The 15973-nt window shown below is 42.9% G+C and overlaps 1 protein-coding gene and 1 pseudogene across 2 annotated transcripts in view; one reads left to right on the top strand and one right to left on the bottom strand.

Moving 5' to 3' along the window:
* Sh3gl2 (SH3 domain containing GRB2 like 2, endophilin A1) overlaps positions 1-15973 on the top strand; it is a 175833-nt gene that overhangs the window by 32826 nt on the left and 127034 nt on the right.
* Positions 39-14461, bottom strand: Pgam1-ps6 (phosphoglycerate mutase 1, pseudogene 6; annotated as a pseudogene).

The following is a 15973-nucleotide window of genomic DNA, read 5'->3' on the forward strand; positions in this document are numbered from 1 at the left end:
CAGGGAGGTGCTCCTGGAATAGGCGTTGCTGCCTGCCTTCACTTTTTCACCTTTTCCTGAGCAGCCACAGCTTCCACGGTTTTCTGCAGTTTCCTCATTGCCTGGGCACTCCATGGGCTTGATGGGATTCAAGTTCTTGTCCAGTTTGTAGATGATGGGAATGCCCTTTGGCAGGCTCAGCTCTATGACATCCTCTTCTGAGAGACCCTCCAGATGCTTGACCATCCCCAAAGGCTGCTGCCTTGTAATAAACCCTTTCCCCTCCTTTATCTGGGGAACATTTTCTTCATTCTGGAAGGGCAGTGCTTTGCTATCGTATCCCCCAGGCTCTCACAGGAGAGCAGCTGCTCATCAGTAAGGTCTGCATACTGCGATTCTTCCTCATGTTGCTGTAGAAGGGATGATCAGCCTCCATCGAAGGTGGTGGGACATCCATCGATCACTTCCAGATCTTAACCTGTGTCTCACAGTACATGGCAGCAGTTTTTGCTTCATTGAGACCAATCAGACCCCATGGTGTTGCTCATTGGCAGGTACATCTGGTCAGTGGTAATGAGGACAGTCCAGAGGGTCTGGATTGCTCTCTTCTGCATGGAGGTAAAATTCACAGATAGCAAGTTCATAGCTAGCATCTCACAACACCCACCTGCTTGTGGCTTGTGCTGCACTTCACCTCCTAGTGGCCCTGGCTCAGGTAGATGATGTACCAGCTGTTTTCCAGCTTCCAGACTCTCTAGCCATGTGAGATCAGCACCAGCCTGGAGGCCACTATGGTTCCAGGCAGGGATACAGTAGCAACTGTTTCTTCTATCTTTATTGTGGGCTAGGGGTAAAAATTTAGGTTACCATGTTTGTGTAGCAAATACATTTACTTACAGAGCCATCTTTGGCCCTAAGTGTTCCGTAGTCTTAACAAGTGTGCACATAACTATCCAATAAAATATGTATATTTAGAGTTAAACAGCCTGATGTAATACAGATTTTAAGCCATTCTTAAGCTGGAATGGATAACTAAATGTTCTGTTTAATTGATATAGTGATGGACTGGGTGTTGAGTATATCATATGCTTTATAAATTGTAGAATAGTAATAATTGTACTCAATTTATATATAAGTGAAAAGGCTTTTTAACTGGACAAAAAGGGGAGAAATGTTGTGGTTTGCCCTGGAGTTACCTGTATTTTAATGCTAATTCCACTGCCCCAAGGACAGCTGCCTAGTCCGTACTCAGAACTCAGGTGACTTCACCAGAACCTTCTCCCCATTGAATTTGTAAAGTACAGGTGAGGGTCAGGTACAGGATAGAAGGAGGCCTGTCATTGGAGGAGAAGGAAGGATGGGCGGGAGAGAAGTTTGAAGAAAGAGGAGGAGACTAGAGAGAAAGGAAGAGACAGGAGAGAGAGGGGAGAAGCCATGGCAGGTGATGTTAAGATTCTGTTCTGTGTATTTACAGGTTGTTATCAATGTTCTTAAGGGATGGATGGTACCAGGCTTTGTATGTTTAAGTGGGCAATTATATCTTATCAATTGGATCTAAAAAAAAAAAACAAAAAACAAAAAACAAACAAACAAAAAACCCAAAAAACAAAACAAAACAAAACAAAACAAAAAAAAAACCAAGTGTGCACATAAAACTCCACGAGGATGGCAGCATGGCTTTCATGATGATCATTTATATGTAAGCTATATCGTCATCTGGCTAGATACCTTATCACCCTAGGGGGTTATAAGAAAGATACTTGGATCCTCTTGGAGGCCTCAGCATGATTTATCACCGTTGTGTCCTCAAAGAATCACTTTTTAGCCCTGAAATCCCCAGATACATATCTTAGGGTTATTATTGCTGTGATAAAACATCACAACCAAAACAACTAGAAGAAGAATCTCGGGGGGATTTATTTGGATTACACTTGTATGTCACTGTTCCTGATCCAACCAAGTCAGAACAGGATCTCAAACATGGCCAGACCCTGGAGCCAGGAGGATGCGTAGGCCACTGGAGGTGCTACGTAATGACTTGCTTCCTATGGTTTGCTCAGCCTGCTTTCTTACAGAATCCAGGGCCATCAGCCCAACAGTGGCACCACCCATAATTGTCTGGCCCTCCCCCATCAGTCATTAATTAAGAAAATGCCCTATAAGATTTATCTTATGATATTTTCTTGAGGTTCTCTCCTCTCAAATGACTTTTGCTTGTATCAAACTGACACAAAGCTGTCCAGCACGATTGGCCTCTGAAGAAGCAGGCACTGCTGACAGTAGGCGTGTTGCCGAACCGCTAAGTGAAGGATGGAGTGCTTGGTTCCACTAAGTCACTGTCCTAGATCAACCTGTGTGTCACATTAGCACGTGTATCTGTCTGGGATATGCAACTGTGGGTGAGTACCATCCTTCCCCAGTCCATCACCTTTGGGAAATTGCACAAATATCAAAATGCACATGAAGGTCTGCCAGATAGCAAATGATAGTTTCCTTCCTTCATTATCACATTTAATTTTTAATGTTTTAAAGTAGATATCACATAATAATCATAAAAATTTTGCAAATTATAAAACTCTGTGTGTGTGTGTGTGTGTGTGTGTATGTGTATGTGTGTATATACACATAGTATATGTGTGCATGTGTGGGATGTGCCTTTGGGCTAGAAGTAGAAGTCAGAGGTTCTCTATTGCTCTTCACCTTAGATTTGGAGCCAGGATTTCTCATGGAGCCTGGATCTTTCTGTATTGGCTAGACTGGTAAGCCAGCAGGTTCCTGAGATTCACTTGTGTCTGCAGTGCTGCGGTTACAGACACATACCACAACATCCAACTTTTACATGGATGCGGGGATCTGAACCCAGGTCTTCATGCTTGTGTAGGAAGTTCTCCACCTATAAAGCTATCACCATACATGGAAAATATCTGTTATCAATCTTTTGCTTCATAAAATTTAATTATCATTTTGGCATAGGGAAATAGACCCACGGAATATCTGATTTTAAGAGTGATACTAAGTAGATGATTAGCTTTCTAAAGCCCCTTCAAACCTGGTTTTGTTTTGTTTTGTTTTGTTTTGTTTTTTTGTACTTAAAAAAGAGAGAGAAATATATCCTAAATTCTGTATATCTTGAATAATTCATGATTCTAGGAATATCTTCTTTTCATGGATAAACCTATATATACAATAGAAAACTGGCATATCAGAATATTCTTTTATCATTTTTGCTCTTGGTTGAAATTGTTCCTGGAAACTGAAATGTATCTTTTATTGAGCTGTGTTTGCTCCCATTCTCAGAGCGCTACAAGTTAATGGAAAAGGAAGGCCATTGAGTACTTCACTGGCTTCTTTTCCTTCTGGCTACAGTATACTCAGACACCTTGTATCCTTGAAGTGGTGCTTTTGGGAAGTCAGCGCTGTTGGCAGAGTGCTTCATTATTAAACTCATGATCTCACTGTGACATTGTCACAAAAGTTAGTGGATCCTTGAAACATGGAGTAAAAAAGCTGCCTCACAAAACGAGTTTGGGTAACTTTGGTCATTGAAGACTTCATTTTTCAGGGGTCTGGCCTCACTTTCTCTCTCACCACCATCAGGAAGAAGGCTGGGTGGTTGTGGCCTTGGCCTGGGTATTCAACAAGGAGGCACCAGAGATTTTTTGGCCTCCAGAAGTATTATCTAGTTGCTCCTCTCTCTGTGTCTATTGGGGAATTACAACAACAACTTGATTCTCTCACCCTTCTCCCAGTAATTATTTGTGATTCTTTAAGTTCTTCCCATGAACTGTTATTTCTCCACTGGAAACAGCCACATGGAATGGTCCGTATGTAATAATGACCATTTGGTAATTTGGTTAACGCCATCTCAAGGTGAGAGTGTGTGGTGGTACATCCCTCATCAGAAGAGCTGGAAGAGAAGGTGGATCTGTGACCCATCGGTTTAGAAATTCTGGATACCCAGTGGAAGCATTGTCTCTTTTTTTGTTCCTCAGGCCAACAAGAAGGACAAACACCCAGGAGTGCCCCTGATGTGGACTGCAGCTGCCTTGGCGGTTGTAGCTCTGCTCGGTGCTCAGCACCTAGGTTAGGTTATGAGTCATGGACACTAGTCAGCCTCTTGCTGCTGGACAATCTTCCCTGCTGTGCCCGGGGCTCATAGAAATGAACACTCTCAGATCCCACTTCAGATGTCAGCAGTCTTACTTGATGATTAATAAGTTCCAAAGGCTCTCTTATGTATGTTAAGTTGGCAAAATACAGTTCTGAATGTAGATGCAAGAAGTCTTGCACCTGATTTATGTGCGGAGAGGAAGGAGAGCTGGCTGGGTATAAAAGTAATGAAGAGAGTACGTTTCATTTGTGGGTGTTAAGTATTAGCACGTTCTCCTTTTACTTACAAATACCTCAGTTTTAAGATACAATTAATGTACAATGTAATCTACCCACTTAGAACACTTGGTTTAAAATGAACAATTTAAGGGTGTTAAATATATTCACAGTCTTTGGCAAGCATCACTGCCATCCACCATCCCCTGCAGAACAGTTCTATTGCTTGAATAGAAACAATGTATCAGTTAGTAGTCATGCCATTTGCTCGTAACACCCACTAGATTCCTAGAAGCCCCAGACCATCAATTGACATTGAATGACTGCCTTTTTGTGAATTGGCTTTACTGTTTTATTTTAGTTACATGTATGTGTGCACCTGTGTATGGGTATGGGTATAGGGCAAGAACCTGTGGAGGCCAGAAAAAGTCATCTGATGTCCTAGAGTTAGAGTCCCAGGGGACTGGTGTAAGCTGCCTCACTTGGGTCTTGAGAACTGAACTCAGATCCCCTGGAAGAACACTGTGTGCTTTGAAACACTGGGCCACCTCTCCTGCTCCTCTTCTGGATAGTCTGTATGTGAATGCATTCTCTTAATACATGGTCCTTTGTGGGGGAGCTTTTCACGTGTCCCGTGTTTTCACCTATGTTGTGTAAAGATCTGAGCCTTCAGAAAACTGAGACCACAGTGTCATTATTATCATACTAATAAGAGTAGTTTAGATATGTGAATGCTCTTCTAAAGTGCACGGTTAGACTCTGAGAACTGCATGAGGTGGCAAGGACAACATTGAATGCATTCAGTTGAAGGAATGAAATGATAGTGATTTCCATTTTTTATTCTTTATGAAGTTTAGATGACATACTTTTCATCCACTTGCCCCACAAATCTAGTGGAAGGAAACCAGGTGAGGGAATTACTTGCTTTCCTGCTGGGAACTCTGCTTGTTATTTCAAAATATCCACCTGAAGTTGCTGGAAATTCAAAAGAGAAAATATTATGTTCAGATAAAGAACAGCCGTGGTTGGATTTTGGACAAGGAACCACACAATTGTCTTTCTTGCAAGCAGTCTGCTCACTACCAGTAGTTCCCAATATTTAGTAATGCCAAGAGCCCCAGAGAGAAGCATCAGTCATTCCCATTTTTGTCTGTGCTTGCTTCTAATGATCCTCACTAGTCGAATAAAGACCAAGGTTTAGTCCTCCTTGGTACTTTCAAATTTTAAGCACTCTGTCCTACAGAGTATCTTTAGGTCTGTGTGTTGTGTTTCGAAAAAGTCATTTCACAATGTGTACAGTGTAAGGTGTCCAGAAAAATTACAGGGTCCTTTTGAAGTGCGCTCTCTCTCTCTCTCTCTCTCTCTCTCTCTCTCTCTCTCTCTCTCTCTCTCTCTCTCGCAACATGGAATTCCCCTCCCCCAGCTCCCAACTAAGTCTAAGTTACTCTTAATTGCCTATGCCTTATCTGGCAAGCCGCCCGGTAAATCAGATGAATGGCAACAATACCGGGATCTTGTGTGGCCTCTTTCTAAAGGGCTTTGTGCTTACTTGATGCTTTTTTCTCCCTTCCCCAATTTGCTGGTTAGACTCAATTATTTGGCTCTTTTTGAGAAGGCTCTGGGCAAAACGCCATTTATCTAGCTTTTCAACTTCAGGGGACATGTTTTCTTAACATTTTTTTGGGAAGTAAAGTTCTTTAACCTGGCTTTTTCCCCTAGATACTTTGAAGTGTTAGTCATTAGAAGTTTCTTCAATACTTTGGTTTTCAAAGTCTAGACAAAATTTCTTGGGACACGGGTTGCTGAAAATGCGTATTTTCTGAAAAGAGAAAGATAAAATCTCTTGCTCTCTTAAAATTTTAAATTTGGCACTTCTAGTCAGATCTCTCCATTGGAGGAAATGAGAAAGCTTGATTGAACCCTAATGTCAAGGAAATTGACTTGGCTGGGCTTCAGAGAGTAGGAGGGGCTGGCCCAGTAAAGATCTGTGTCAGAGTGAACTGCACTGGAATCGGGACAGGGTAGTTATTTTCTTTAGTAGGGCGGACTCCGGGGAAAATCAGCGAGCATCCAGCATGGTGCTCTTATGTGTCAGCGTGTTGTGGACGTTTGATGTGCACTCCGGTGCAGTGTTATACTCTTGTGAGCTGTGTTTTACTGTTACTTCTGCTATAACTGCCACTGCTTTGCATATGGAAAAGCCAAGGCCCAGAGTTCACTGTCTTCAAAGGGGGCTACGAAGGCTGTTGTGCTGCTGTTCTCTCCCACTACCGGGGTCTGTGTTCATTCTGCCTGTGCCATTAAAGGAGGCAGTTAATACAGTGGTGACATAACTGATGACACAGGTAGATATGTGTGAGAATATAAGACCTTTTAAGTGATGCACACTCAAAAGATGCCATTATGGCATTTCTACAGAGTGGACTTTTCTGCCAGTGGTCCTTCCTTCCGAGGAGGATGGATACTCCTCCACTCCCCAGGTCTCTTAAGATCTTAAGGCTGCTCTACTGTCACTGCTCTTAGCTTTTTCTGTCCTTGGCCCTTTGCAGTTACTGTGGACACTTGGGCCATGCGTTATATGCTCAGGAATCAAGTTAGTAGAGCAAACCAGCCACTGCTGATTATGTACCAGGTAAGGCCCCCTCAGCAGTATGAGGCTATGTGCCTTCCCTAAATCTGTTTGCAAAAAGTGCTTACTGAAAGCTTTTAGCAGTTCTTAAAATCATAAGAGTAGCTATCTAACTGATCTGTGTTTTTATGTCTAGAGTTTTTAAGACGTAGGACTCATTTGTCAATTTTCCCCATTTTTTATTTTTCCCTAATTAAAACATGTTTATTGTGAAAAATTTAATAATTAAATGGAAAACCAAGGAAACATTTGCCACAACAAAGAGATCTCCACCAATATACTTCTACATTTCTTTTTCCTAGAAAATTTAATATTTAACTCAGAAAGCAACATAAATATGTAGATAACTTTTCACTAGTTACTTAACAATTATTTTGCATCCTTTATTTTCCTTATGCCTTGGAAGATTATAGTACTATAAATAAGAAAATTAAAATCGAGGCTAAGTGGCTGGATCCCAGAGAACATTGTTGGGAATCATGGCCTGGAAGCTGGCTTTCTGCCTTCCCCAGGTCTTCCAACTTAGGCCCTTCATCAGTAGTAGTCATCTATCATTATATCTATCCCACAATAGCCTTGCCATTTGCAGAAAATATGCCTACTAAGCTACGTTGTGTATACTCCTGTGCTTAGCATGCCACTGCCATGTGTCTAACTCCCCGGTCATAACAGTAGCAACATCAGCACCAGCAGAGCAAGACCCACAGATGAAGGCAGGGAGACAGAGGAGACTCACAGTGAGACTTTGACTCTACTATTTCTTTCAGAAAGCCAACAACTGCATTTTGTCCCATTTCAAGGAAAGCATGGTAGAGAGGTTCAATCCAACTCCAGCTGATTGGTTGTACAAAAATTGTTTTAACAATTAGAATCAACAGGAGAAATGTCAAATTCCTTCTGCACTGAACTAAAGAAAGAAGTAGCTCTGTGTGTGTGTGTGTGTGTGTGTGTGTGTGTGTGTGTGTGTGTGTGTGTGCGCGCGCGCATGCGCATGTGCGCACATGTGTAGATAGTATTTTTAATTTTTGTAGAGGGGAGAAAGGAAAGGCTGTGGGGTTGGAGGATGTCATACATGATTGAACACAAACAACCATTAGATTATAAATCCTCATAACATCATAAAGAGAATAAATATTGCTACTGTTTTACTGTTTCATCAAAAGTATTCAAGTATTTTTCCTTTATTAGAAAAACGCACAAAGCTATCAGTTTTGACAATCACATTCATGATATAAGTTTTTTATTTATTTATTATTTATTTATTTATTTATTCATGCTCATTTGGTTTGGTTTAAATTTTTGAGGCAGAGTTTCTCTGTACAGCTCTATCTGTCCTGGAAATAGATCTGTAGACCAGACTGGCCTTGAACTCATGGAGATTAACCTGCTATTCCTCCCAAGTAGATCATTGCTTCTTAACGTTTTCAGTTTCTATGACTGATTAAAATTAATCTATGTACCTATTTTTAACTGTAATTTTATTTCTGAATGCATAATTGAAAAAGCGAGGCTTGGATGTTGATGGACTCACCAATTAAATGCTTGCTTGGGCTATTTTATTTTTAATCTTTTCTCACTTTCACCTGTACTGTACACGATCCTGGTCATTCTCTGCGAGCACTCTCCCATCTCCTAATGAGCTATAGGAGCATTATGATTCCCTTCCCCTGGTTGGTGAATCCATGCATGCAGTATCGTGAGGTTTTCTTAAAAGATAGGAGAGGTGGTTTAAAATTTAGAATTTACAAAAAAAAAATTGGATAGGAAACCAAAGTTCATTAAGTTTAAAAACCTCTGTAAAGAAATACTGGATGTGATTGGTGCAGTGCATTGGTAAAATAACCATTCGGTATTATGTGTAGGGTGTGTGTTCCATGCCGCACTTGTGTTGTACGTTGGGATCCATCAGCAGATGGCCTCTCTGCTGTCATATACTATTCCAACCGCGTGTCTATTGCCCATTTACCCTTCCCTACAGCCCCAGAGCAGATGCTGGTCTCCGTTGTCTCATTTAACTGGTAGGACTGGTGCACTGCAGTGATAGAAGTGGGCTCGCGGGCAGGCAGAGGATGAGGGGGCAGAACCAGGAGCTGAATCCTGGCAGAGGATAAACATTGATACAGAAGTCTGCACATGGGAAAGAAGAGGCGAAGGTAGCTAACAGTCCAGAAGTGGGCTGGAGAGGATTGGAATGAGGAGAAAGACTTCTCAAGAAAGATGGTCATACTTGCTGATCAGATGGACAAGGAGGAAACCCCAGGGTGAAGGTTGGGGCTACCTCAAGTGTTTGTGACACAATAACTTGAAACTCAGAGATGGGGGTTCTTGGGGTTTTCTGACCACAGAATGGTTCTTGTAAAATGTAATTTATGGAAAGGTTGTATAACTTTTAGATGTGTCAATTAAGTTTTAAGTGGTTACAGGAATGTGAGGATTTTAGTTGTATCGTTTGAATGCAATGTAAAATTAATGTGTAGAACCACAGCGATCAAAGAAAAACGAGGCTATCAACTGGAGAGTGGGCGTGGGTAGGATGGGTTAGAGAAGGATCCTTAGAAGGAGGGGGAAGTGATGTAATTCTATTTCAGTTAAAAACATACTAAAAAACCTTCAAAATGTTAGTGACGACACTGGAAAGATGGTTCAAGGGTTTAGAGGATCTGCTCTGAAGAGGAGCCAGGGTGGGTTCCCAGAACTCCTCTAAGAGAGCTCACCACTGTCTGTAACTCCAGCTCAGGGGACCCAACACCCTTCCTGGCCTCTGTCAGCATTTCATGTAAGTGCAGTGTCCCACACATCGAACAAACACTAGAAGTAAAAACAACAAAAGACCCTCTAATCTTAAAATAATAATGACTTTAAACATTTGAATATCTATAGATGACTTTATAATGTATTTACATGCTTGTTTATATAATCAATAATCCATGAGAGGGGAACCATATCCATTTTTTGTTTTCTAAAGATAATTTTTCAGTGAATACCTTTATTCATAAAATATTTTTGTAGTTTAGGACTAGAATAAGTGATCATAGTGCATACAATAAAATTAGTCTGAGAGATTCTCATAATTTGTGTCTCTGAAATGTGTCACACACCACCAGTAGTTTGAATGTCCTCCTGAGGAGCTCTGTACACTTTAATCCACTTGCTGCTTTTTGTTACACCCCATAGCTGTAGCTACATGATGTCTTATGTATCCTGCTTTTATTTAATTGAACTCAGTACCTGATTTACACAGACTATTGCCAAGGAGTGTCAGGGCTATAATCAGGTAGGAAAGGGGAGACCATGGTCATTGCTCCTTTCCTTTGCCTGAAGTCTTCCTGCCAGGGATATTTTGAGTTATTTGAGGTTCTCTACCTATGAATGGTTATAGTATAGGGACTCTGGGACTAGCATGCCTGTTTCTCAAAAAATACTTACATGTGGTACATTGTAGAGAATTAAAGCCACAGTTTGAGTAATTTGGGATGAAAGTATTTTTTCCTTAAAACTATGTGGTGATCCACCTGGGACAGGTGAGGTCATGAGTCTTGGAGGAGAACCTACCACCTCCAGTTCAGTCAAGGGATTAGCGGGATCCCTAACTGCATTCTAAATATCTATCTTTGTAGTCAAAGATCAGTGCAGCTTTCACACCTCATCAGGAAACTTCTCTTTGCAACAGGAGACCATTATGGAAAACCACACCTGGTCAAAACCCAGAGAAGTGGTGATCATGGAGTACCAGCCTTAGCAGACACATCTACCGCACAACTGCTGCACCTCAGGCTCAGGGAAGATTGAGGAAGAGAGGACAGGAAGGTTTTAAGAGCCAGAGGACCAGGTGTGAAATAGTGTTTTGTAGAAATGAAAAGGAAGCTTCATCCATGATAACCCAAAAACTATGACTGCATAAGCAAGACATGAAGAAGAACACTAGTAGACATGCCAGCCTAGAAGGGAGAAATCGTCTGTAGACCGAGAACTACAGGCAACTAAGAAATGGTCTTCTCCAGGCAGTATCCCCTTAACTGGTTACCCAATAACAAGTAGTCAGCCCTGATTTCACACCCCCATAGTCACCCTCCCATCCCATTCCACTAAAGGACATGAATGAGCTGCTGGCATTGATTTATTTAGGTATGTGCCGAGGTGTGTGTGTGTGTGTGTGTGTGTGTGTGTGCGTGCGTGCGTGTGTGTGTGTGTGTGTGTGTGTGTGTGTGTGTGTGTGTAAAACAGCAGTGACTTAAAGGAAAGAAGGCCATGGATTTCACGGGGAGCAAGGGAGGGGCTGGAGTAAGGAAAGAGAAGAGGGAAATAATACCATTATATTTTAGTTAAAACCAAACTGGTCATTTGGGACAAAAATGGGATGACTTTGGCCTGGAGGTTTGCCAGTTGTTTACTTTGTTTTCTACTTTGCTATGTAAAACTTTTTTACATATGGTTTTTGTATGGTTTTTGTAAAACCATTCATTTTTTAAATAACTTCCATTTTGGTTTTTCATAACCAATGACGTATTTTACATAAATTCTTGAAGTTAATGATTCTTCCATCGTTTGATCTCAGATGTGAACTTTGAATGTAAAAATGTAAAGTTGGGCAAACTACCACCATCTGTGTGCCCACTTCCTGGTAACCTTCTAATGAACATTATGAATTGTCTTGAAAGTGTATTGTTCAGAGAGTCATTATTAGCCTGGTTACTTGCCAGGGTGACACATTAGCACAGAGTTTGTCCTCCATCTGCTTCTTCCCACAATCCCCCCAAACAGTCATCAAGGAGGAGAATTGCAGTATGCAAATAAGCCATCTGCAGTTGCCAAATGGGGTGGGGGATAGCTTCCAGTTTTAGGCAGAAATCTGTCAGGGGTTGGTAGTAATTTCATCAGCCTTCCTAAAAGGGGAGGGACTTTTGAGAAGTAACAGGACTGAAAAGCTCCCCATGGCAAAAAGGATATTCTAATGGGATACCCTGGGCACTTGTAACAAATCTGTTTGTACATCGCAACATGTTCCATTTGAGGTGTCATACTTGATCCTTTTAATCCTGAAACAAAGTTAGAGGGAGGGGAGAAGATACCAAGTGCAATGTTTAGAAGAATCCTGTTGGGGATTTAATATACCAGTCTCACTGTCCTGTTACACCCAGCTCTGTGGGCTCTCCTGTAACATTGGGCGCTTCTGAGTGAATGAGAAGGAAGACTTGGGTTTCACGGAAGGAACAGCCTCAAGAGGCCACTCACTATGATTGGATTTCGGTGGATTCTAGTCTAGGTGCCCTGTACTGCTTTGTGGCCGAGCCGAATCGGTGGTGAAGGGTTCTGGCAAGCCATGCATCTTTTGCCTGCTGTCTCTGACAGTTCCTTACCAGCGTTGCTCTATGTAGCATTTCCCAGATGCTGCCGACAGTGTGTGAAAGGTGGGGAGAGAGCAGTTCCATTTCATAGGGAGGGAAGTAAGGAGAGAGAGAGAATACCTTTGCAGCAGCGAAGCAGCCGGTAAGGAGGTGAGTCAGCTCCTCACTGGAGCCCCCTCTCTCAGCTTGGTGTTCCTCACTGTGGTCCATGAGCCTGGAAGACAGGGGAACATAGGTGGGACCCGGAACTATCTTGGGGTTGAGAAATGGGTGGGGATGGGAAGGAAAGGAGACTTTGACTCAGTTTCCTATTTGTGATTTCACAGAACATATCAACGGATAGTACTTAGAAAGTGAAAGGGAGGCTGAGGTCACTCTGGGGAGCTTGTCCCAGGAAGTCAGTCTTAAACCTTCAGATCCTCCCCAGGCAATGGGAGAAAACTGTACTAAGCAGCTGTCCAGCTGCCCGTGGTCACCGAGCAGTGCAGAAGAGCGCCTGCCTCCCGCCCTGTGTTCTGAGCTTCTTCCTCTGTGCTCCCCTGCTTGAGCTAATGGGCTGTCAGGTGCCAGGGATGAGGAAATGGCCTCTTGAATCTGGTGGTGCTTCCCATAGGGTGGCTCTGGCCATGGAACACAGCAGATGGCTTCTTCAGGACACTGTTTGTGTGCTCAGCAGGTGCAGGTCTGGGCTGGGTTCTGATCTCTACCTAACACCTGTTCCTTTTCTGCCCCCATATGTCGAGGGACTCTCAGTCCATGTCAGTATTTTCAATTTGCTGTGGCCTCGGGTCATGGTTAGGAATGAATAGAGGGAGGTGAAGAGAGATGGGGGTTTTATGACCAGTGAAGATGGCCTAAAATTAGAAAGCTACTCCTACCACCACCAAGGCCTCAGTGGACCTTGTCTGGCTTCAGGTGCGGCCTAGTTGGGGTGTCCTCCATTTGTGTATTTCCTGTTTTGTGTTCGTTTGTTATATTGTTAAAGGTTTACACTCATGGGCCGTTCACGTGGCAGTAAGGATTCATCTTCTCTTTCCTCTCATCCCTTCCCTTCTCCTCCTTTTTCTTTCTGTTTCTCTTTCCTCCTCTTTCTCCCAGGCAGAGGATGCAGCTCAGCAACAGAGTGCTAGACCAGCCCCACACTGATTCTCGGAACTCAGGAGGAGGGAAGGCAGAGCAGTAGATAGAAATCTAGTGTAACTAAGGCCTGGCACATCCCAGCATACCTCTGCCAGTAACCAAAGCATGGCTCAGGGCTCCTGATTCAGGAGTTCCTAAGAAGCTCAAGGATGCCTCGGAAAGAGGTAAAGTGTTAGGAGTGAGGTCCATTGAGAGAGGGCTTCCCTAGACTTCTGCATATTCTTCCTCAGATGTTTTTGCTAGGGTATGGCCTCCGTTGATTTCCTCACCTTTCTGTGGATTGTCTGTCTCCTGGCGCCTTCATGGACTTCTGAGCCTTTAACTATGGAAGAAGCCAGGGAGAAGAAAGGCCTTGAGAACAGCCTCTCTTTCCTTTACAATTTTGGGGTCCGCTTCCCTTCTATACCTGCAGAAGGCAGGACAGCGGCTGTGGCTTTCACTTCAGGTCAGGCCCAGAATCAGCTGATTCCCTAGATGAACCTGCAAGGTACTAAATGACCAAATAACACATTTCAGATATTAAACAAAAAGCCAGGGACTCTAAGTCTGCCAGGATCCGTAGCCAGCATTCTTTCCATGCGCCCAGGTACAAAAATATCAGCTCTCAGTCTTCTTTTTCTGTCCCTTTTCCTTCTTTGTTTGTTTGTTTATTTTTGTTTTTGTTTTCCCATGAGGCACGCGGATGCATGCCTACATGCTTGTGTGTTTGGGAACCGCCTTCTACCTTGTTGGGGGTAGGGTCGTTTTACTGTTTTACTGACTGGTACTGTTTCTCAGTCAGGCTAGCTGTCCTGCCACTTCCCAGCATTCCTGCCTCTGCCATGCATTTCCCTGTAGGAAGAGTAGCATTTCATAGTGTGCTACGTTAGGCTTTACATGGGTTCTGAGACTTGAACTCATGTCTTTGTGCTCATGTAGAAACACTTTTACCTTCTGAGCCATCTCCCCACTCGCTCAGGTTTCCTAAGACTTACCAAGATTTGAGGCTGGAAGGAAGAGGAGTAGTTTGGGCTTTGGGGAGTAATGGCAGAGCCACCGACATTACCCAAACATTATTCCTGGTCCAGCTCAGAGCTCTTTTTGACAGAGGGCCCGCAACTGTGACTTTTTTAACAGTAGTCACCCAGGGAGAAAGAAGAGTGCTGGATGTGAAGCGTTAGCAGGCACGCCCCATCTGCTTTACAAGCAAAGTAATTAGATTCCTTGTGATTACTGGGTGTTTTAGATGTAGTCATATTGGCATGGGACACTTTATTTTTAATTTTGAGTGTATAATTTGTCTGTCATAATGTGAATGCCATCAATTAAAGAATGAACCGCAGTGCGCTGTGCTGTGCTGGCATTCTGAAAAGGTGTTTATTATGATCTTACCATGACCCTTCCTCCCTCTGCCGTAAGTATGTAAACGAAGAATAAAACCCAGGCAGACCTCCCGAAGCAGAGGTTCCCTGGCTTGTGCAGAAGATGCTTGCTGTGCACAGTGGCTCTGTGGCTTGTGTGAGGATGGGAACTATTATTAGAGAGTCAGTGCTCGAGGGACCTAGTAATGTGACCAGGGACTTCGAAGAGCCGCTCGGGCCTCTTCACGTCTTGAGTTTTAGACTCTGCTGTTACTCATGCTGGTTATGAAGATGAATATACAAGAATCGAAGAGCTTCAAGTGCCCCACTGCGGAAGTAATGTCTCTGCAAGGTAGCATTCCTCAGAAACCCAGTTCCTTATATGAAACCTGATCGTGTTGTTCAAAATGATAGGTTGTATTTAAACTGATCCCAAGTGGACTAAATGTTTGCCATTGTTTCCAGAACATTTTAGAAAAATGTAGAATCTTTCTCTTGACTCCCTCACTTCCTTAAATGCCCCAATCTAAACAGAACCTTACAAGTGGTTAGGAATAGGGACATTAATGAGTTCCTCAAAGTTAAACCACTTACAAGTGATTGCCCTTGTAAAGCTGGCTACCTCACTTTAGTATGGGCTAGCCTCAAGCTCATCTGCCTGTGTTGAATTTGTATAACTTTGGGTTCCTCCCTAGCAGCAGCTAACTATGGTTTGAAGTCAAAACTTCAAATGTTTTGGCTGCTGTGATGATGTTAAGATGAACACATTTAAAGTGTAGCCTGGCTCTGCTGGAGGCCTTACCCAGCAGGCGTGAGGCTCTGGTCTCTCTGGGTTGCTGCTTTACTCATTTTTCTCCTTTGTTTTTAATGGGTAGCTTTAGTTTGAAAAATTTGGGTAGATTTGCCCTGTTCAGATTGCATGCTGGGCACTACCCATTAGTGGCGTGGTCCTGCCAGCTGCCCCTTTATGTATCTCTAGTGGGAAACAAGGCTGTGTGTAGGTTGCCAGCTAGGGATTGATCTCAGATCCAATTCCATCAGAGAAGCTTTAGTATTTTTAGAAGCAACACTCACCCAAACGCAACATATGGTGATATGTAATGCTGTGTATAAAAATCCATGTTTTAATTAACTTCTAGAAAATTAAATTGCCTTTTCTCCCCCCGTCCATCAAGCTGCATGAAGCTGCATCAGAGTTCAGGATGTGGCCTTCA

The sequence above is a fragment of the Rattus norvegicus genome, chromosome 5 (assembly GCF_021556685.1).
Source record: "Rattus norvegicus strain SHRSP/BbbUtx chromosome 5, alternate assembly SHRSP_T2T, whole genome shotgun sequence".
NCBI lineage: Eukaryota > Metazoa > Chordata > Mammalia > Rodentia > Muridae > Rattus > Rattus norvegicus.